Here is a 24,685-nt window from a genome sequence, read left to right on the forward strand (position 1 = left end):
GTATCAGCAAAGCAAAGGAAACTGAAAACTAGAGCTCGCAGGGAATTCTTTGGGACAAAATATTTTTGTTGAAAAATGCTAGTTTGTCAAAACCAAGACTCTTTGTGGGAAAGGGTAGGTGTAAATGAATTACCCATTTTGAAAAAAAATGGAAAAAAAAAGTTGCAGACATGTCAAAATGTCCGGGTTTGACAATTTCAAAATGAAAAGTTCTGTTTTTCAGTTTGAAATGACTTTATTTGGACATTTATTATTTTAGAATAAATAAAAGTAAAAATGATCACAACTGAATCAAAACATTTTGATTGACTTGATCTGATAATGTGGGTGGACTTTTGGTTTGTGAAAATGTTCATCTCTCAGCTTTTCTTCCTGATTGGGGATGGGGAAAAAAATTAAATCTCAAAAATTCTCATAGGACAATAAAACTGTTTACTTCCTAGCTCTACTGAAACCATCATGGCAGGATGGGGGTGGAGCATGGGGAGAGAGATAATTGGTGCATCTTCGTCCCATTTAAGTGATACAAGACATCATGGAGTTTGACAATGGTTTGCATTTGGGGGACTCACTGGGAGAAAGGCAGCTGGGATATCAGAGATGGCTGCCAGAGATGGAACTTATATACTTGTTCCTGGGAGCAAGTGCAAGGGTTAAAAGGAAAAAAAAATCTTTCTTGAAAACCCAGTATAAAACAGGAGAACAACACATGCATGCCAATCGGCATTGCTGGGAGAACAAACTCAGTTAATGAAAGTTACAAACCTAATGGAATGTTGAGAATGAAATCCAGATTTCCTATTGGTTACTCAGCTGGGCTTTGACAGCTAAGACAAGACCAGTACTTGGACCAGAACTCCATAGCCATGCAAAAATATAATGTTAACTTTGCGACACATAGGATAATTGTACAAAATTAAGCATGTCAGTAATACTTTTCATCTTAAAGCTCTTTATTAACATAATGAAGTCACAATTGATATGCTGTAGTCTGCAAACCCTTACTTACACAAGTGGATGTTACTCAAATGAATTCACATTGCTCATACAAATAAGCCTTACAAACATTAGTAGTCCCACTGAAGTCAGTGGGACTATTCACATGAGTAAGGATTGTTATTGTGAGTAAGCATTTGCTGGATCAGATTGCAATTTAGGTTGGAATTTTCTTTGAGTTAATGATTCCTCCAGCTAGTTGTTAACTGCCAGGAATTACCTTCCTCTGTGTTCATTATTGCTTAATAATGGCTCTGAGATACTCCTTTCCCAAGTTTGGTTCATCATTTTTCTTTAATAATTCCTCCCAGGAGTGGATGAACTATTGGAGAAACTGCCCCCTCCTCCCTTACTAGCTCTGGATATTTAGAAACAAATGTTTTAGGAGTCATATCACATGAGAATACATTCTTTGGGCAGGCATTTGGATCATAATGACATAGCAGGTTGCAAAAATATTCATTGATGTTTTGATGTGAACTCAGAAAACATCTGGCTGAACCAAGGAAAAATATTAGAATTTAAGAAACCACAGAGGATCAATTTTTCAGTACATGGTGTAGATTTGCATCTTCATAGAGGTTCATACAGAACCCAAGTTTGCGTGTGTAATCAGCTAATTGTGATTCCAGCTACCTAACTCATGCATGCAAATACAGCCTTTGTCTACGCAAAGTTGTGTATGTGCCACAGGTTTAGTGGCCCCTTTTTAAAATTTGGCTATAATAGTATACAAAGGGATCTCTTATGATAGAGGATTGATAAGATTTGTCAGCTTTCCATGTGAATAGATCTTAATGTCTACATCACATTGCGTACTAAACTGTGTGACCTGCAAAATATCTGTACTAGTTGAGATTAGTTTTCATACATTTTAACTAGTTTGTGGCAGGGACTATGGGTATGGCTACACTTACAAATCTGCAGCGCTGGTAGTTGCAGCGCTGGTCGTCCAGCTGTGCAGGGCCAGCGCTGGTGTGTGGCCACACTCACAGCTACCAGCGCTGGTGTGTGGCCACATTTGCAGTATTTGCAGCGCTGTTGGGAGTGATGCATTATGGGCAGCTATCCCAGCATTCAAGTGGCCGCAACGGTGCTTTTCAAAAGAGGGGGGTGGGGTGGGGCGTAGTGTGACAGGGAGCAGGGGGAGAGAGAGAGAGTGGATTTTTGGAGCCAACACTGTGTGTTAGCTTCCTGACTTGAAAAATCAGAACATGTTCCCGATCCCTTACCCTTAACTCTTAACTGCAAACAGCCTGCTGCCAACAGGACTCCCTTTCTCCCCCCTGCCCCCGCTGTTTCTGTCAAGCAAACACTCACTCCCTGCCTGCCTCATTATCTCATTTGTTTGTTCACAGATTGATCACAGCAAACAGGAGCTGTGTTTGTAGATAAACAGCTCCGGGATCAAAGGAGCTACGGAGCTCGGAGTTCACAACAAAACAAAGAGAGGCTGCATAACAAAACAAAGAGAGTAATTTATAAAAGCATTCTGGGATACATCCTTATACCCTGGAGGCCAATCACAGCACTGGTGTGTGGCCACACTTGATGACCAGCGCTGCAGCACCAGCGCTGGAATCCTTATTCCCCATGCTGAGTGAGATGTACGGCCTGTGCTGCAGCCAGGGAGTTGCAGCGCTGGAAGTGCCCTGCAGGTGTGGCCACTTACTAATTGCAGCGCTGGTGGAGGTTTTCCAGCGCTGCAACTCGCCAGTGTAGCCATACCCTATGTCTTTTTGTGTGTATACAGATAATAGTACATGCACATTTATTCATATTTAATTCAAGCTCTAGGTTCGGTCTGAACTGACTTACCTTGATGAAGGAATACATACTGCACATACAAGTAAAATTCTCATTGTCCTACAGCTGTGTTCATACTTTGCATGATGAATTCCATGAAGCAATATTGAGAACCTGTATAAAAAAAGACATTTCCTTCCTGCAGGAGAGGTAGAGTTTTAAGACTGTTGTTTGAAACCAATATATAAGCCTGCATGATATGCAGGGCCGGCTCCAGAGCCCAGCGGGGCAAGCACCCGCCTGGGGCGGCCCTTTCCCGGGGGGGCGGCAGGCTGGGCCGGCGGACCTGCCGCAGTCATGCCTGCGGGAGGTCCACCGGAGCCCCGGGAGCAGCGGACCTGCCGCAGGCATGACTGCGGAGGGGACGCTCGGCCGGCGGCTCCAGTGCACCTCCCGCAGGCATGACTGCGGATGGTTCGCTGGTCCCGCGGCTCAGCTGGACCTCCCGCAGGCATGCCTGCGGCAGCTCAACCAGAGCCGCCGGACCAGCGAACCGCCCGCAGCTGCGGGAGGTCCAGCCGAGCCGCGCGACCAGCGGACCCTCCGCAGTCATGCCCGCGGGAGGTCTGCTGGTCCCGCGGCTCGGCTGGACCTCCTGCAGGCATGCCTGCGGCAGCTCAACCGGAGCCGCCGGACCAGCGAACCGCCCGCAGCTGCGGGAGGTCCAGCCGAGCCGCGCGACCAGCGGACCCTCCGCAGTCATGCCCGCGGGAGGTCCGCTGCTCCCGCGGCTCGGGGGCGCCTCCCGGGCATGATTGCTTGGGGCGGCCAAATTTGTAGAGCCGCCCCTAATGATATGTTATAACAGGGGTCAGCAACCTTTCCAAAGTGGTGTGCCGAGTCTTCATTTATTCACTCTAATTTAAGGTTTCGCGTGCCAGTAATACATTTTAATGTTTTTAGAAGGGCTCTTTCTATAAGTCTATAATATATAACTAAACTATTGTTGTATGTAAAGTAAATAAGGTTTTAAAAATGTTTAAGAAGCTTCATTTAAAATTAATTTAAAATGCAGAGCCCCCGAGACCTGTGGCCAGGACCCGGCAGTGTGAGTGCCACTGAAAATCAGCTTGCGTGCCGCCTTTGGTACACGTGCCATAGGTTGCCTACCCCTGTGTTATAACAATACTGTACCACATACATTTGCATGTGAAACTATGTCAGGATAAAGCGCACACTTCTAGACCCCTTCTCATGACAAACTCACTATGATAACGTGTTTCATGAAGCAAATCAGCATAAAAGGCTTACAAAAGGCCATTAAGTCACATTACTAGAGTTCTCAATTCTTAGCCTCATGCATATGTACTGGAATATGCATAATTTGCATTCAGTCAGTGAAAACCAGTGGTAAAAGGACTTGCAGGTAAAACAGTAAAAACTGAAACAAGAGAAAGGATCCATGTAATTGCATTTTGCATCTATGTTGTCTTCATCAATCATCATCCAGACAAATCACACAGGGACATAGCCTCCTTGCAGATTGAGTGTCTATGTCTTACTGTAACAGGGTGACCTGCCCCTTTAAGAGCCAGACTCTTTGGGCCAGTCAACTCTGTTCCATTAGCCCAACTCTATTACACCTGTGCAGAGTTGATTTTAAGAGGAAAGAAGCCCAGCAGTAGAGTGCTGGCTGGAGAGGAGAGCACAAGGCAGGCAGAAGCCTGTAGGCAGAAAGACCTGGAAGTGGCTTCTCTGAAACGAGCAGGGTGGGATGCAAACATGCCCAGGATGGGCTCGAGTGCGAGACTGAGCAGAGCCTGGGAAGGGCTGAAAAGCTGTGTCCAGAGTAGAATTCTGAAGACAGGTATCCTGCAGGTGGGGTTGTGTCCACTTGAGGCTGGGATGAAAGACCCCCTTGTGTTTATTTTGAACTTTGTTAATAAACTAAACTGAAGCACAGGTGGACTGGATCAGATCCCTCTTGAAGGGCGTAGTCCATCCCATGACACTTAAATATCTTAAAAAATAGTCAGATGGAATACAATATGCAGATTGATTATCTCTGCCCCTTGCTCTAACAAAATCTGGTTACAAAACTAACCAACCTGTAACTGATATGACTAAATGTAGAGATTTTAATTTCAATATTTGTCTCTAAATAATTAGAGCCTGATTTCCTGGAGGATAGGTCCATCAATGGATATTAGCCAGATGGGGATGGATGGTGTCCCTAGACTCTGTTTTCCAGAAGCTGAGAATGGGTGACAGAGGATATATCACTTGGTGATTACTTGTTCTGTTCATTCCCTCTGAAGCACTTGGCATTGTCCACTGTCAGAAGACAGGATACTGGTCTAGATGGACCTTTGGTTTGACCCAGTATGGCTGTTCTTATGCTGAAAGTCTGGTTTTGCAGTGCTGGTGCCAATAGAGAATTAAGTCACTTTGAAGGAACATCAGACTTCACTTAAGTTCTTTGGAGGCACTTCATCAGTTCTATTATTTTTACACGAGACAGCAACACTGCATTCCAATTTCATCTCATTCCTGTCCAAATCATATATATCAGGAGACTGGAGATGTGAAATGGATACCAAAATCTTGAGCTGCTCATTGCAGTGGAAGTATGGTACTGCTGATATTTTAACACTATTTAAGATCTTCCGTTTCACAAATACTTATTTTAATCAAATCTCAGACAATGGACAACCTTTATTGTACACGTTCCTCCAAAGACTGGGGGACTGATTTAGATCTCCATTTACACTGGTTCTACGCCAATTTACCGTCAATAACTTCAGTCGTGTTACTGATTTACAGAGGTGTAAATGAGTACAGGATCAAGACTTCTAAACGTCAGTTCAGGTCCAAATTTCACAACGGTCTCATCTTTAGAAAGAGTCAAACAAAGGGTGCAGCCCTGCCCGCTTGCAGGATTGAACTCCGAAACTGAAGCCGAACAGCATTGAACATTAACATTTTGTCACTAAAATCTAGTCTGAATTGTAATTTTCTGGCTTGGACCCATTTCTGGTTGTAATAATAATGCTATTTCCTCGGCAGGTGCCAAATTGAGATTACTGCTACTGGTTGGCTAAGAATGGCATACACAGCTAGTCTGTTCCAAGACATCCTATATTTCTTATTTCATTTCATCCCCACTCACATATTTATCTGAAGCACCTGTGTGCCTTGTCTTTTAGGCCCAGATGCAGGACAACACTGAAGCATGTTCTTAACTTGAAGCCTGAGCTTAACTCAGATTGACTTCAGTTAGATGCTGCCCTGAACTAGGGATGCTTTCCTGAATCAGGGCCTTAGTCAGTCAGTAATTTTAGGCAAGGTCTGTCTCACTATGTTTGCAAAGCATTTACAGTGAAAGGGTCCCAATTTAGCTGAGGCTTCTAGGCAGTACTGCAATATAAATTTTAATAATTAATACATTTTGGTTATATAAACCCTTTTTGGACACTTCCAAAGATTGGATTCTGAGAACTGAAGAGGAAAATCCTAGGACCCAGTGACTACAGGTGTCAAATACTTAACATTAGAAAATATATCATTTAAGAAGTTGAGAATTCCAGCTTCTTACAAAAGAAACAACATGTACCTTGCCTGATGAGCATCTCTGGGCTACCTTGAAGGTCAAGTACTTTAAGACTTGGACATTTCAAGCTGCTGTCCCATTTAAGTTCCAAATCATTAGTGAAGCAAATAGAAACTTTAATGTACGCATAGTCAATGGGGAGGAAAAATTCCACAGCATAATATGTCTAGGGATAGAAAGAGCTACAGCATAGAAACACATTTTTAATTCATCATTCCTTACCTTAAAAAAAAAACCCACCCCAAAACTGACATGCTTGCAAAAACTAGGTCTGAATTCCCAGTGGGAAGAATGAGCAACAGCAAGAGTGAATGCTGGGAGAGAAGAATGTGATTGTATTAGGCTCCATCACAATGGGAGGTAAACCCAAATCATTTATAAAAGGTAAATGCTGGCAGAACACAGGGAGCCCAGAGCACCACACTGCAGGTGTGATTTATGAGGGTAGAGACTGGCTATAAATCAAACCCTTTTGTTTTAAATAGTACTGCTTCAATGCAGAGGATCAATTTACATGCAGAGGGAATGATGAAAAAATCCAATACATTGCATCCAAAGAATATTAGAGAATCAGATTGACTATCAGTGGCACATTCACACAATAGATATCTGCATGATTTAATGAATGCTACCAGCCTCGATACACAGTGTCACAGTCTAGAAACTCAAGTACGTTTAAAACATTTTTTTTTAATATATGTTATGGAGCAGTCCTTAGAATTGCTGTACTTATGATCAGGAAATTTTTGGCTAGATTGCTGAATAGGTGGAGGTGCACTTGTATGTCATCAAGGGCAGAATTTGGCTTTATCATCACTAGGTTTTCTCAAGTTATAAGTTTAATACACCTCTACCTCAATATAATGTGACCAGATAAAACACAAATTCGGATATAACACGGTAAAGCAGTGCTCTGGGGGGGCGGGGCTGCGCACTCTGGTGGATCAAAGCAAGTTCGATATAACGCAGTTTCACCTATAACGTGGTAAGATTTTTTGGCTCCCGAGGACAGCGTTATATCAAGGTAGAGGTGTATTTAGAAGCCTAATCCCAGGGTGATGGGTGAATAAAACAATTAATTGCATGGAAAACTACTGGGACATAGGCATATAGAAAATATTTGCATATTAAGAGGAAAACATATCCCTAGATGGAAAGGGAAAGTCTGTCATGGTCTGTGTCCATTTTCAGTTAAATATGGAAAATGTTGTATGATTATCTAATGGAGATTTTAAAGGTAACAGATTAAGAGCAAAATCATCTCTTTTGACCAGCATCAGATTTTGCGGTGCTGATATTCACTATATATTTTTGCACTCATTTTGCATGCATGGAACAAGTGCAGAATATATACCCGTGACCCAGCAGCATTTTTCTTTCTTTGCCTATCTCTAAATTTTGATTATTATTGATGGAAACATTTTTTCATTGGTGTGTGTGTGTGTGTATGTGTACGGTGAACTTGATGTTTATCAGCATTTACTGATCAAAATCTAATCCTTCCAAATCTACTTACGGATAAGTGAGCACCTTCTCTGCAACCTAGGGTCCAACCCATTTTGCAGTGTTTAGGACACTCAGGTGCTATCATTTCTTATACGTGAATGACTTCAGTTTCCAAAATGCAAATGTTACATGAAGACAAGGAAATTTTCAGGATCTTTTTGAGGGTCTGATATAGAGACAACCAAGAGAGTCCTCTGTTCATAACTACAGATTTCAGCTAAGGCCAAAGGCATTAATATCAATTGCCTGTATGGAAACAGTATCAACAATGCAGTCAAAAAGTGATTTGTTTTTATTATTCTAAAACTTTTATAGTGCTATACATTTACTAGGCATTGTATAAACATAGATGAGACATGTTCCTGGCCCAGAAGAGCCTACAATCTAAATAAGACACATACAAGACAAAGGTGTCAGAACGTCAGTTCAAGTGAGAGGACTCAGGTGTCGTTCATTATTTGAAACTAACTGTATTTCAAGTTGATAGCAACCCTTTACTAATAAAGGTCAAGGATGTATGAATATTAAGAATGGCAGCACAGAACTCACACCTCACGGAGGAAGGAGTTAAAGTGGCCTTTGTTCCCTCCCAATCCTAGGCTGCTCTGGGGCCCCAAGGTTAATTTTGATAGCCCTGAGAAGTCTGTCAAGCTATGGCAGCTTCCCGAGGCTGCAGTGTTGTGTAGACGCTCCATAGCACTGCATGCCCGTGACCCCCCACTTCTGATGCACCCCTTCCACCTCCAGCTCCCAGGCACACCACCTATGCAAAGACAAGTGAGGGTGTCCTCGAAAGGCAGTCTGATGTCTGCTCCCCAGAGCCTTCTATAGAGGAATCCTCCAGAACCAGGGCTTGTCTGGCCCCTTTATGGCAACCTGGAACAGGAATGAGGATTTCACTTAAGAATTTTAAATTACGTGAGAATGTTACAACAGCAGAGGTGGAAAAAAATACTAGAAAAGAAAAAGCAACAAAAGCATTTACATGTCTCTAACGACCCATTAATTATATAGAAAAGGCACAAATATTTTGCATAGAAAAAACATGAAGGCTGTCCACACGAAGTCTGCAAATGTCCTGTTTGGAGAGAAGAGATTGTGAGCATGTCTGAGCATTTTGTGTACACGATATTTTTATATTGCTTTAAATATTGACTTTTTTTGATACACTTGGGTGAAAAATAATTTTTGGAATGTATTTACAAAGAGGTGGACAGTGAGGACTGAAGGTTGATAATTTTGACTGATGTAGTGCCTTGGGGAGAAGAAATCTGAACACTGAGTGTAGAGAAGACTGTGTGAGAAGAGAGGTAATAATGGGTTTCATCATCCAGACACAGGTGATGGAATCAGAAGTAATTTCCCTCCTCAAACGGAGGCTGTAGGAGAGGCGAAAGCATGTATTGTTCTTATGGGAGGCAGTATATTGGCATTTTGGTGACCTGAGGAGTGCTAGTCTAGATTACAGTGGAGACCTGCAGTTTTTTCCTGTTGCAGGGCTGCTGTGTTGAATGCTGAATACAAATCTCTTGTGTTCTGTGATTGATGAAGAAAATGCCCCATATTTTATACTAATGACAATTTTAATCTCAGCTGGACAGTGCATGCGGCAGCCTATTTCAAAATATCTAGTACTCTGCTTATGAATATGTAATGATCAGTGGTAGCACATATACACAGACACTATGCAGGTTGTATAGCAAATAGAACTCATGAGCTTTGGTTCCAAAGCCATAACCTCCTACAGGATCAGATTCACTAGATCAGCTGCTGAGTGGAACCAATCAACATGTGCACAGACCTGATAGTCTGTGCGGTAGCAGGGAGTGACTCATGTACATGCAAGCCAGTTTACTACGCATTCTAGATTTTATTCATCTGCAGTGTTATGCACTGCCTATCAGAGATTAGAATCTGTTCTAAAGAGTAATCGTCTTCTAAGATTTTACTCCACTTTCCTGTGTTTAGAATTAGATTTCCTACTTAATCAACACTTGGACCCTGATTCAGCAAAGCACATTAGTGTGTGCATAGGGCCAACCCTATTCAGCAGAGCACTTTAACAGGTGCTCTCTCTTTAAGCACATGCTTCAGTCCCACAGAAATGGGGGTGAAAGTTAAACATGTGTCTATGTGCTTTCTGGAATTGGGGCCCAAATCAATGCACTATGTGGGCTGTGCAGCAGTCTGACTGCATGAATTACAGCGTGATATGTTTTCATCTGTATTAGGAAAGGGTCTAGTACATAGTGGGCATTACTGGAAACTACTTCTACTACTAACTAGATAAAATAGATAGCAGGGGATTTTAGGGACCTTTGCTAAGCTACCATTACAGTTCTAAGTAGACATAAATTAAACAGAAACAATTTCTGAATACTGGAGTTATTAAAAAAGCAAATATTTGGAAGCTTGAAAATTCAGCGTTAATGTTGAAGTATGCAGACCAGAAACAGCACCATCTCATACCCCCTGTATGCTGAAAAACCCAGTCTACTTTTTCTATTCTCCAAAATGTACACTGAGGGGAATGTCTCACAAATTGCAGCTTCTTGACGTGACTTGGCTACCTCACCATAAAATAGGTGGATGACCCCTGAATTTCAAACCTTTGTTGATTTAATGTTGACAGCCAGGTTTCAAGTATCCTCTGTTTTAGAAGTACCTCAATCCAACAATATTGCTTCACGGGATATTAGGAATTAGTGTCCTGGATCAGACTACTGGGCCATTTGGTTTGGTGTCTGTCTTCAAAAGTTGCCAGTAACAGAGGAAGAGCTAAAACATTGTAATGGGCAACTCTGCAATAACATGACAATGGGGAAGTTTCTCCCTAATCCCAGGCTGCTAAATTGAGGCCCTGATGTATGAAGGTTGATATCCCTTATAAATTGTTATTTTAATCTTGTGTAACTGTGGATGATGTTCTTTTTAATTTCCCATTAGTCCCTTGGGCTTGATGATATCCTGTGGCAGAGTGCCACAGGCCAGTTGCACATTATGTACAAGAGGATTCTCTTCTGCTAGTTTGTAGTGTCTTTTTTAAAGTCATCTTTATTTTTAATTCTTGATTTCCTCAACTGTTTATGATTTGTTTTTAAAATCTCAGAAATTAGAGCAATGACATATTAGTTCATCCAACTCACACTCTGGCAATGCAGGATTTTTTCCTACAGCGTGTTCTTTAGTGCTTTTGTAACGCACACACCTCCTGGGCGTGGTGTTTTGTCCCATCTTGTGGCACCGAGACCACTTAGAAAGAGGGAAATAAAATGAGTCTGCTCTACAGCCTTAGTTAACAACCAGTTGGCTTTTAGCTCGTGGTAGAAGTTCATGCACTAAACTCTGGGGGTCCGAGGTTCAATCCCACCTGCTGGTGACCAGGGTCTGTCGGCATTACACTTTGTCATGTTTAGTTTTAAACATCTTAAGAGATAGGGCGTCCACTGCTGCCTTTGCAGGATTATGTCCCTAATCTTAAAGACTGTTGACCAGATGCTAATCACACGGTATGTCTGCTTTGGAGGTGGAAGTGTAGGCACAGCAGCATGAGTGTTGGTGGGAGGGACTAGCTGTACAATCCCATCTGAGAAATTAGGTATGTATTTTGGTGACTAGCCCCTCCTGCTGCTCGTGCCACTGCAGCTACACTTCTATTTTTAGCATACTAGCTCCATCAGAGCTGGCATGGGTATGCCTGTTCAAGTTGGAAATTACACCTTCCAGCTCCAGCCTAGCTTTGTCTGTGTTCTTTTTGGTCAGAATATTAAGAAAGAACTCCATGTTCTATTTGTCCATTGCAAAGCATTTTGAAAAACTATGAAGGCATGAGGAAGCAGTTATGCCACATTGATATCTTGGGCCAGAGTCTGCTCTCATTTATACTGGTGTAAATCCAGACAAGCTCCAATATCTTCAGAGGAGATAATTTGCCCTTAGACTGATAAAACTGCATATTTTGGCATGGTTTTCTGAGCTCTGATTACGGCACTATCCTGCCATGTTTGTTGCATTTTCCTAAGTATGTTTTACAAGGGACTTACATTTTCATTATAGCTAAATCTATGTATTATTGAATTATGATTCTTATTACTCCTGCTATATCTTCCCTCACAGTTGCCAGTTGTCTTCTTCCAACTGGGCAGACAAAACATTTACCCTAAGACTGTTAATTCGGCACTATGAATAGGCTGGGAAGCGATACTGTTGGAGTGAAGCAGTTGGCACACTCCTCTTTCCCCTCCCCAGTGGCAAAATTGTTCATGACCACAATGCACCTGGTCTCCATTAGCCTGCAGAGCAGAACTCAGAGGTTATTTCTGCATCTGGGTCCCTCACATGGCTGCACAAAGCGCACTACATTTAAACAAGGACAACACCGCTAGTGCACTGAATGTCATACAAAGGCAATGACGGAAGATGAGAGACCTCTCCTGCCACATTGCACTGTTCCATAAACAAAACAGAGTTCTCAGTTGATGCAGATTCTAAACTTTTTGCACAGTTGGTACAATTAGGAGTATAAACTGTGGATTGCACAGCTATCTGTCAGGCTGGTTGATGAAGTGACCTAGTAATAGTTTTGCTTTTCCTCAATTCAATGGCTTCCTGTTTTTCTGCATCAAACTAATGCTTTCTTGGCCTCATCTTCAAGCTTGATCCGACCTACTTCTCATCTTGCTGCCCTACTTCCCCCCCTTTGTGTCCTTCTCCACTTTCAGATTTGTGCCTTTTGCCATGCTGCCTCTATGTATGGAACAGTCTCCATCCAGGAATCATTTTCACACCAATAATTCTGCACACCTTGGCTTTTCTCAACTTTTGTTTTCTGTCTTGTCTTTGATATCTTGTATTAGAAATAGAGCCAAATGAAACTTTTTACACAAGTTTTTGGCCAGAAATGCAGATTTGGAGCACCAAAGAATTGTGTGAATTCATATCCATTTCACCAAATCGCATTTTGAAAAAAAAAATCAGTGTTTTTTGTTTTGACATTTTCAAAATGACTTTTGGTTTAGAAATTTCCTTCACTTTTATTTAAAAATGACTGAAATGAAAACAAAATGTTTAACTTCACATAAAAATGAATTTTACTTTTTAATTTGTTGAAAAATTTGAAAGAAATTGGTTTTGGGTTTACCCCAAATGTATTTTCTGTTTTTCCAGAATCACCAGCAAAATGAAAAATCCATTACTTGCCCAGCTTTAATTATAGCATTTTTAGGGTTAGAGAACATGGTGTTTGGGATTTAAAGTACACATAAATTTACAGTGCTATATACAGAAAGTGGTTTTTAATAACGACCATATTTTGCAAGCTGCTGAAGCCCCCTGAAAACCAAAACAGAGGAATTTAAATATTTGATTTTGAAAGCTCTGAGGGCAGTAGCTAGATCAGATACTTAAAAGCATCATTCACAGTCAAAATAATTTCAGCAATTCTTTCCAGGTAGCAAAAGCAGACACATATTGCAATAGTTGCAGAAGCACTTGTGTGATTCTGGAAGAAAAATGTAAACTGGGTGGCAATTCTGGGTAACTTTTTTTTTTAATTCTCTAAGCAGAGACTTTTTAGAAACCATGTAAATGATTATTTGTTCTTAGGTGATAATGTCCCTGTCATGGGATACACCCACTGGTGGGGCACCCTCTGGTGACTGCATCTGGGGATTAGCTCTGCCCGGTCTGATGCCCCCTTCTTTCAGTTGCTCATGACACAGCCTCTCTTGCTCTTTAGCTGATTGCAGTGCTTCCTTTTCGTGGATTGGCCCTCCAATCAGGTCACTATATAGTTTTCTCTTTCTGAAATAACAGGGTCTCAGCAGATCAGCTGTGTCTTTTGAGGCAGTCTTCCCATTCAAGACTGTGCCTCTTTCCCAATGGCCAGTAGGGAACCTGGGCCCTCACACTACTCTGAGTTCCAGTCCAGAGACCTTACAATTAGTAGCCAAGGTCTGCACCATTTCAATCCTTGCCGCTATTTCCCTGGGCTTCTTTCTACTCCACACTCCGCAAGCTTTCTTCTCCACCACCCCTCTGTGTAAACCCCTTCCCTCAGGGTCAGGATTCCAAGGCTTCTGCTCCCGCCTGGGTTTCCTCCTTCTCGTCTCACTAGGCCCAGTGAATTACTGCAGCACCCCTCTGCTCTCCCTTCCTGGCTTTATACAAGCCCCTGCCTACTCCAGCCCAGAGGGGCTTCATCTTCAATTAGGGCTTGTCAATCAAGCCTAAGTATCCCCTCAGGTGCAGCCTACTAGGTTAATTAGCCTCTCCTGAGCCACCTTAACCCCATTAGGAGTGGTGTGGGGTAAACCTCCCATCACAGTCCCACATACAGCCATTATGCAAGTATGATACAATACAAAGTTATTTAAAATATTTTTTTTTGTTTTTTTAAAAAGGTCTAGTGCAGGAGTGAACACAAGACCCAAAACGTTAACAGTGACTCAGTGGAATCTACCAAGTTGCCTCTAGTTACGATTCGGTTGCCTCTGGTTATAACTCCAGTCTGCTAAAAATATGGCCTTGGGGCAGTTTTCGCTTTTGTGTTGCTATCAGGGGAAACTCAGCAGTTTCATTGAGTTACTGTTTGAGTCTGGGGCCTTGTTTGACCCTGAAAGTCAAACTGAAACTCGAGTTGAGGGTTTGTGAACAAACTTGGGTTGAAACTGAAGAAAAGCTTTCCATGAACCACCGTAAACTGAAACCACTTTGTTAACCTAGATGGGGCAGCCGATTTCCTTAGCTTAAGTAACGGCATCTGCAACTCGCTGTTGGTACTCAATCAGAATGGCTAGCTGGAGCCTTTAGGCTCAGCCCTGAGTAAAGGGTGATGAATAACTGCATTGCTCCAAAGAAGTCCCTCAAGGGAATTGACTTTTCTTCTGCTCCTGTCTTGTTTCAAATGGGAGAGGAAGAGAGTTGCCAGCCCTTGACAAGGAGTAGCTACTTCCTCCCTCAAAATGTTATGGGTCAGGTACTTTGGCCAGCAGTTAAGAGGACAAACCAGAAACAGGGATCATCTCATCCCCTACCAGTCGCTATTCCTTCTCCATCCACTTTGTTATGGGATATCCACAGATCAGGGGCTAGGCTTTGGACCAGTCCCAGTGTTAACAGTGGGGTAGGCCTAACACGAGGGTAGAGATGGGGGACTTATATCCCTTCCCCACTGCTTGGCCTAGTAAGACAAAGGCACAAATCAGCCCAATACCTTTGCACACACCCATTCCACACACTCATAGTAATTACATGCATGACATGTTTATAACTAGCCATTAATGTGTAGACCTATAGCTATTTATCTTTTGGACAATATGGCAACTCTTTGATTTCAGGACTCTGTGTTCTTGATGCATATACCAAAATCTATAATTGGATCCACAACAGTCATAATACCCAAGAGTTAATTTGGTATTATGTTGTATAGTGGTATTCAGGATGCTAATAAGCAAAGACATTTCCATATTTTCCTACTGACTATCATGATATAGAAAATCTCCTTTTTAAGTTTTAGCCACGACTGGGCCTAAAGTTTGGATCAGAATTGGAAGTTCCACGAAGCTCAGGGATCTCAAAAGCCAACATTTTGGTTTGGCTTCTTATTAAAATAGATTGGCTGCAAAGTTCAGAACTGGCTCTGAACTTATCAACATTTGGGGCTCAGAGCCAGTGATTTGCATCAGGCCCCGGTCTATTTATTTATGTTTTTTGTAGTTATTTTGGACAGGGTTCCTAAATTCTGTGCTTGGACTCCAGACCCACAGGAATGGGGTTAGATACTGTAGGCTAGGCACTGCAAGCTGTGCTAACTGAGAGTAAGCTCTGCTTTGGGTCTGTACATTTAGATCTTTTTGGTTAGCAGTGGATCTGGAATCACCCAAGCTGCCCAATCCTTAAAGTGCAGTCTTCTGTCAGCGCATGCCATGCATAACATTATTTTCTACTTGTTAATTTTCCTGTGAAGATACAGGTATTTATTTCTGGTTTCAGCCAAATTGCTGAAAGACAAGTGTTCACATCACAAAAAATACCTGATAACTGGCACTTTTAGCTGGGAGGCCAAGCATTGTATAGGCCTGTGTAGCCTCTCATCTTTAGAAGTGAACCTCCAAGTTAGAGCTCAGGCACATTATTAAGATTATTGCACTGCTACTGCCTGTCCTTTACCTGTTTTGTGCCTAGTTTCCAAAGCCATCCATCTGGAACTTTTAAACAAGACTGAAAGTCACTTAAATTGTTTTATTTTTATGGGCATCCTTCAACCTGAAGATTCATAAAGCACTTTTGTCTATCTGCTGTATTCTGTCTGTCTGCAGTGTTCCTTAATCAATCACAGAAATGCAGTCGCTGTTGGGGTGAAATACGACAGCTGTTTAACAGCACACACAAGCCTTATGCCAGGGCTTCTCAAACTGGGGGTCGGGACCCCTCAGGAGGTCCCAAGGTTATTAAATGGGGGGTCCCAAGGTTATTAAATGGGGGGTCTCAAGCTGTCAGCCTCCACCCCAAACCCCGCTTTGCCTCCAACATTTATAATGGTGTTAAGTATATTAAAAAGTATTTTTAATTTATTTGTGGGGGGAGGGGTCACACTCAGAGGCTTGCTATGTGAAAGGGGTCACCAGTACAAAAGTTTGAGAACCACTGCCTTATGCTATGTTTGTCACCACTGCAAGGAAAATCTTAATCACTCTTACAGCACTTCAGGTTTATGACAGCATATATATATATTTTCCAAATCTACGGCAGGTTTTTATTTTTTAGGTCAGCTTCCAAGGCTGTAGAAATACAGAATAACTACATATACACTTAGTAATTTGCTGTGAACTAGTCATTTTGTCTTTTTGCAACTCACAATAGATGTTTCATGGGAAAGAGGGAACTCTTAGGCATTAGAGGTGGCTGCATTAGTAGCATAAGCCTGAGCAGAGTCCAGTATGTTAAAGTAGTTCCCACTCACTCCCCCGATTGCTATGTACTCACATAGACTGCTACTTGGTTAAGGAAAAACGTGCATTGAGTGCAGTTGGTGCAAAGATGTGCGTCTGCTCTACACAGGAAAAAAAGGAAAAAAGAAAAAACATTCCATCTGTCTGTATTTGAAATCAGCTCGCCAGCCTGTAGTTGGTCGAACCCCACCCAGATGGTGCTGCGCAAATGTATGTTAAAAGATATCTTATATTAGTGTTGTGGGTGTCCAATTTTTTTTGAATGCCATTTAGCCAATGTGCCCAACCTGCTGCACAGAGAAATCGTGACAAAATAAAGATATGCTGAAGAGTTTCTATTTCAAGGGCCAGATCCTGCAAACAGTTCTGGATTTGAGTAACTTTATTTGTGTTTTGTCCTATTGATTTTTTGTAGGTCTATGCATGTGAGTAATGCTACTCCTGTGCAGTGTTTACAAAATTGGGACCAAGTCCATAAAGTTGTACAGAAAAGGGGGAAACGATCTCTTTCACAGAAAGTATTTGCATGCTAGCAAATTTGAGTAGTTACATAAATAACAAGAATCTAAAATAGGTATTAAGCATAGACCTCTGATATAAAATATTTATATTTTAGTAATATACATATTTATAAGAACACAGCAGGGTTTTTTTTTAAAGCTTTTGATATTTATTGTACTTAACGTCCATAAATGTTAACACATACAACTTACCTTTAAGAGGAAAGGTTCTGCAGTGGGCATTTAACTAGAGTTATACACCTACATGCTGCAGATGGTTTAGTTTTATAAGAGATGAAACTGCATTTGGTGGAACTGATTAAATATAAAAACACCACCATCTGCCATTTATTCTAATATAAAATGGTTTGGGCAGATGCTGACATCTTTCGAGATGATTGATTCATCTCTGACAAGTGAAGATTCTCAGAGGGCTCCAGCTGCCCACTGCTCACACAATACCAGTTTACAAGACTAAACACCAATCACGGCCTTTTGATTTGGATGTAGCAGGTGAACGAAGGGCACTTTAATAACCAGCAGCCTAGAATTCCTAAATATGTTGGCTTGGGTTGTTGTTGTTTTTCCCCCTACACTTCTGGCCCAGATTTAACTGTGAGAAGGTTATGCACACAGTATACGGTATTAAAGTATAGCTACCCCAGCACTGTGAGAACTTGAAGGGTGTCAGTGTTTGGCACAAGCAGTGTCTTTTTTTCAGGAAAAAAAAACAGCGGATGCTCTCTACATATGTTATGCATTTTAAAATTATTTTTTGCTAAGTGTGCATCAGGGTTCCATTTAAACATCCTGGGGTTAGTGTTTATTAAGTATGACAGTTGATGCTTTGTAATAATTTAAATAACATATTATACGTTGTTTTATTTAATAACATAGATTCATAGATTCCAAGGCCAGAAGGGACCATTGTGCTCATCTAGTCTTGCCTCTTATATAACACAAGCCATAGAACTTCCCCCAAAGTAATTCCTAGAGTAGATCTTGCAGAAACATCCAATCTTGATTTAAAAATTGTCAGTGATGGAGAATCCACTATGACCCTTGGTAAGCTGTTCCAATGGTTAATGACTCTCACTGTTAAAATTTTATATCTACATGATCTCTGTTGAACATGCTTTATGGTAGCTTGTAACGGTATCATCCTTTAAAAATCTTTGATTAAAACTTTTTAGGGCATGCTTTGCATGTTATGAAAGAATGCATCTAAAAACACTAAGGACCAGATTATGATACTCTGATTCCATTGAATAGTAATTTATGTCATGAATAGCCCAACTGAAGTCAATGGGGCTACTCGTGGAGTAACAGCCTGATCCATAGCTCACTTGAAATCAGAGGAAAGATCCCCATTGATTTCAGTGGACTTTGGATCAGACTCTAAGGCTACGTCTATACTACCCACCTGGGTCGGCGGGTAGCGTTCGACTTCTCGGAGTTCGATATATCGCGTCTCATCTAGACGCGATATATCGAACTCCGAACGCGCTCCCGTCGACTCCGGAACTCCACCACCGCGAACAGCAGTGGCGGAGTCGATGGGGGAGCCGCGGACTTCGATCCCGCGGTGTCTGGACGGGTGAGTAGTTCGAACTAAGGTAGTTCGAGTTCAGCTATGCTATTCGCGTAGCTGAACTTGCGTACCTTAGTTCGACCCCCCCCGTAGTGTAGACCAGGCCTAAATTGCTCCTCAGTGTAAGTCCTAAGGATATCATAATCTGGCAATAAAGGGCCAGATCCAATTTTGGAGTCAGTCATATTTTGGCCTTTATAGTGGCAGGATTGGTGCAGAGATTTAAAAACAGAAGTCCCAGTATGTGTGTGAACTGTGCAGAGTGCTTTGCTCTTTCTAGCAAAAAAAAACCCCTCTTTGAACAATTTCCCTATTAAATATATAAAAAATATTAAAAATAGAAGGCTGCTTATATAAAGTATTTTACCAAATATATGAAAACTTGGTATTGTGCTGGGGAGAAAGGTATATGTTATGTGTGTATGACTCAGATCATAGGGATATTGAATCAAATTCTGTTGTCATTTACAATAGAGTCAATCTGGAGTAACTCAAACAAAGTCTGGAATAACCTTGGTGTAAATGACATCAGAATTTGGCTAACCAACTTCTGTAATTCTGCAATGAAAGTACCTGATGGAAGACTTTTTAATCATGGAATGAAGCTGAAACCTATTCTAAAAGGGAGGAATCATTACAATAATTTAAACCTAATCTGTCATGAAGATAAAGCCATACGTTTTGACTTATTTTTTTTAAAAAGGTAAATTAAGTACAACAAAAAGAGCCAGATCCTTAGCTGGCGTAAACTGATATGTGAAGTCAATGGAGCTATGCTTATTTACACCACCTGAAGATCTGACCTAGAGTATTCAGAAATGGATTTAGCTTTCTTGGGTATTTTTCCTCCTTTCAGATGAACCCTTTCATAGTGTAGTTATTTGAGCAAGGGAGACATCTCTTTAAATCAGAAGTTCAACATGTTCTAGAATCCTCACATTCCTTTCTTCCCCATTCCTCCCATGTTAACTACCATCCCAAATTACCTTTTGACCAGGAGAATGCAATCTGTGGTTTTTGTTGAGGCCCTGCTTATAGGTCTGCCGCTGATCTGCTGATAGAAGGAGCTGAAGAGCAGGCTAGTAAGGACAGTGCCATTGTGGAGAGCAACTGTGTCATTTTCACAACCTGGCCTAGTCTCTGCAGTGACTGAAGGAGCCAAAGTTCTGAGATTGCTCGTGAACCTGGGTTTCTGGCGTGAAAGAATCTTGCTCATGTTTATTACCTTGTGGAAACTGAAAATGTAATATCCCAAGGGGTGTGCACAAAGGGGGACAAGCAGGGGCACACCCCTTCCTCCCACCCGCCCCGTAATCAGCTGAGAAGTTCTGTGCCCACACTGCAGCCAAGTACTTATGGATGCATTTATTCGGCTGGCTCCACGGCGCATGGATTTTCAATGAAACGGTGAGTGTACAGCTGTTTATTTCTATGCATATGATGTATGTGTCTGTGTTGATATGGTTTAATGTGTACAATATGTGTATGTTTAATGTACCCCCCACCCTCCAGCGGTCAAATTTAAATTCCTGTGCACACCCCTGATAAATCCCCGATCTCCAATTAACAAAAGGTTAAACTTTAGAAAGTGAGGCAGAATCTAATAGGGGCAGTCCAGAAAAAAATTAGGCATTTAAAGTGGAAAAGAAAAACAGTGTCGTAATAAATATACAATATTTAATGTATGGAATGTGAATCTGACCTCAGAGAACAGATTTTTTTCTCACCTTTGGCTCATATTTCCTTTCTGACATAGAAACATAATACAAATCTAAAGTGTCTGATCCAAGAAAGAGCAGCCACAATCTTTATAAGGCTAATGATCTTACATTTCTATGGTGTCTTTCCCCCTGAAGGGTCCCAAAGTGCTATACAAATCACACATGGCTCCATGAATCTATTCCCACAGCTCTGAATTGAGAGGAGCTCTGTGCATAGCAACATTACTTGGGAGAGGAAGTGATAAATACAAGACATTAACACAACAAGAGAGGAGGAAATAGAACATAATTAAATCTAAAAATATTGAAGGAAAGGTAAAATCAAGCTCCTTTCTTCCTTCAGTGCTGCCACCCATTGTTGGTGGTACTCATTGCAGTAAACACCTGGTGTATAGGGATTGTAGCACTAGGTCCTGACATTCCATCATGGCCTTTGTGAAAGTGGAGTAGCCCCTTTCCCTCACTACACATGCATGGATCTTTGTGCTGGACAGGATCCTTGGAAGCAGAAAAAGCAGCAAACCAAAACTATGAACAAGTGTACGCTATAAACTGTTGACATCATTCATCTATTCTGGGGCGTTACACTGGCCACTGGGAGATAAGTACCATCCATAGGCCCTGCAGTGCTTTCAGGAAATGTTGCATGTGGCTGACATGCACTCTGCGCACCTGAAAGAAAATGCCTAGTGTGGCCACCTGCACCACTGTCTCCTGGGCCAGTTCAGCAGACCACTGTGATGTGCGACTGTCCAGGCCTTCTTTCTTAAAATGTCACACTATTGCTACCACCATTGGGAGCCCTCATCCAGTTGTTGGTGCTAAAACTAGAACTGGTTGGAGGTTGCGGAAGGGGAGGAAAGAATTTCCTGTAAACAACGTAAATGAAAATGAAAAACTTTTCATTTTAGTCAAAAAATTACATTATTTTTCAGGTTTTTTTAACCAAGAACTGATCTTTTTTTTAGTTTTCAGCAATGAAAATTGAAACTTTTTTAAATTGTTTCCTTTTTTTGGCATCTGAAAAATTTTGGCCAGTGGAGCAAATACTTTCAGCAAAACCAAATTTTGAGTTTGGGGTTTTTTGATAAAAACCTGAATAATGTTGCCAAAGACTTGACACTTCCTGAAGAAAGATTATGTTCAACAAAATTGTCAGTTTCTATTTGGAAAAATGTTTCAGTGGAAAATTTGTGACCAGGTAGTTTTAACCTGTTTGGCTAACCATTATTCAGGGCCAGTTTAAATGACATGTTGGTTAAAATGCTGGCAGACTGTGTGCACTAACTTATTGACTGGTGGTAGTAACCATCGGCAGGGCATGCACAGGAATTTACATTTGACCATTTTGCGGGAGGAGACATGTTAAACACACACATTATACACATTAAACTATATCAACACACACACCTATAACATATACATAGAAATAAGCAGCACTACATTCACCATTTCAGCAAAAATCGATGAGCCATACAGCCATCTGAATAAATGTATCCACAGGTACTTTGCTGTGGCAGGGTTGCAGAGCTCCTCCAGCCCCAGGGTTGCAGTGGGGAAAGAGATGGAGCTCCTCTGTCACTGGGGCCAGAGGAATTCTGTGTCCCCGCTGCAGCCCCAGGGCTGGAGGAACCTGCTCTCCCCTGCTGCAGCCCCAAGGCCGGAGGAGTTCTATGCCCATGTGGATTTGGGGGGTGGGCATGCCCTGTTTACCCTGCCATGGGCATGCCCATGGCAGTGGGTAATTTTAAGGAAAAAAAATCCATGTAAACAAGGCTTTTGGGTGCAGCATCGCATTACAATGATGCAGAGTAACATCATGGTGGATGATGGGGAGGGATAGCTCAGTGGTTTGAGCATTGGCCTACTAACCCCAGAGTTCAATCCTTGAAGGGGCCATTTAGGGAACTGGGTTAAAAATGTGTCAGGGAATTGGTCCTACTTTGAGCAAGGGGTCAGACTAGATGACTTTCAGAGGTCCCTTCCAACCGTGATATTCTATGATGCTTAGTCTTGCTCAGAACAAATGCAATGAAAACAGTGGTATACATCCCCCATGTATCTGTGGGAAGAATTTTTCATGGTGGATGTGAAACTTTTTATACATGTATTAGAGGATTGTAACAGTAGTTGCAACACCTAACTTCTCTAGGGTAAAATTTTCAAAAGTGCCTAAGCGATGTTCAGGCTTAGACTCCTGAATCATCTAGGTGCTTTTGAAACTTCTACCCCTTGTATAAAAAAGCCTTCTATGGCAACATTTCTGGGATACGACTCATATGTAGAGTGTGTAAATGCATCTCATCTGTGCAAAAGAGCTACCACAGCATAAAGTGAACAGTAGATTTCATAATAAGAAAATGGTCCCTGCTGTATCTCTAGAACTATACATCTCTAGAACTTGTATTAGCCCCCCTGTTAACTGGAATTGCTGTTTGTTCTTTAACAATAGTGGATTTCATTTTGCTTTCTTTGGTAATTATATATGTTAACTCTAAATTATAGTTTATAAGTCCCAGACAAAAAACTTTGTTAAGATGCAGTTAAGGTTGTAAATAGATTTCTCTTTAATTAAACTTGTGTTATTAGAATGCGCAGTTTAAAAAAACCCAACCAACAAATATTTGAAGGTCGGGATAAAGGGCCTGATCCAAAGTCCATAAAGTCAATGGAAAGACTCCTATTGATTTCAGTGGGATTTGGCCCATATAGCTCAAAGCTTTCACAGAAGCACTCATATATGTGAGCTCTCTGAAGGAGGAGGCAAACCTTGAAAGCAGGCCTCCCACATCATTTATCATGCATTTAAAACAAGTGCCCATATGGAAAAATCCTATAGAAATGTACCAGGCACCAATGTAATCAATACAGTTCTGTAGAAATGTGAGCAGCCTAGTACCTAAAATACTGCACAGAACGTGGAAAATGCCAAAGAGTAAGTGATCTTAAGACGATGACGTTACATTTCTACGTGAGGGTCAAATCTGCATTGTATCCCTCTCTCTGGAAAATAGCCATACTCCAAGAGTTTACATGTTCCATCCAAGTGCTTCCCCAAGCTCATTCTCCTTCCATTTGTATCACCCCTTCTATTAGTTTAGTAATAGCCTGTCATCTTGATTTTTCTTAATTTTGCTTATGATATAAACTTCTCTTCCTCCTCCCCACCCGCCCACCATGTGAACAGATTTCTTCTGCCATATGCCCATTTAAACCTAATTGTAGTGTCTGAAAAACTTTTATGCTTAGCTGCAGTATCCCTTGGGGTTCAGCTATGGCAGAATATGTATGTGACCCATAAAGCCATTTCAGCGTGAGACTCTCCGCACATGGATCCTTAAAGATTGGCCATCTATGCTTTGCACAAACACATGTGACCATCCTGCCTTTTTACAAGGGTATAATTTTTTTTGGCAGATTCCATATTCCATATTTAAAATCAGTATGCAAAGTATTTTTAAAATCTCAGTTTCCCCAGGATCAAGTTCCTAAAGATTAAAAATGAACAAATCAAAGCTGTTACATTTTGTTTTTACTCCAGCTAATTTGTAGTGGTAACTACTCAAACATGACTAATTGGCAATTTGTAAAATGGGTTGCTCTCAACAGCATGTTTCTTAGAAGTATGAGTTATATGACTGTTGGTTTATTATGGTAAGTCTTAGAAAATGGGGTTGTGGTGAAAAGTGAAGTCAGAGAAATATAGCAAAAAAAGTTAAGCGTTACAGGCTTTGTTTTGTAACCCAAATAACCTTTATTTCCCCATTTTAGGGCAAATAACTCAAGCTATGATTGTTCTGTCTTAACAGTGGGCATACAACAATAGTTACCATACCAGAGCCAACTTTTGTCCCAGCTACCACACGCTGCCATGGGTGAGTGTGTCTCAGTATGTATATTACAAGACAAGCACTGTGTTCAGATGGAGTGGAGAGTACATATGCACAGATGACTTTGATCTTTGGGGATTTTTGTTTGCTGGTGGGTGTAACCGAGCGCAGCTGGCCCTCCTGGCTCCTGCCTCTGCTAGGCCCAGATAAAGTCACTCAGAGACCCTGTAGTTC

General features: G+C 41.5%; 1 long non-coding RNA gene across 6 annotated transcripts in view; it reads left to right on the forward strand.

Annotated features, from left to right (window-relative positions):
- Window positions 1–24,685, forward strand: part of LOC123366256 — a 59,746-nt gene that overhangs the window by 28,526 nt on the left and 6,535 nt on the right. For 5 of the 6 annotated variants that reach the window (XR_006577986.1, XR_006577991.1, XR_006577988.1 and 2 more), the window contains one exon: window positions 24,431–24,496. This is a non-coding gene — a long non-coding RNA (uncharacterized LOC123366256). Of the gene's footprint in view, window positions 1–24,392; window positions 24,497–24,685 lie in introns of all 6 variants that reach the window. The other variant, XR_006577990.1, reaches the window with a different exon arrangement.

This window comes from Mauremys mutica, chromosome 3, assembly GCF_020497125.1.
Source record: "Mauremys mutica isolate MM-2020 ecotype Southern chromosome 3, ASM2049712v1, whole genome shotgun sequence".
In the NCBI taxonomy this organism is placed as follows: Eukaryota; Metazoa; Chordata; order Testudines; family Geoemydidae; genus Mauremys; species Mauremys mutica.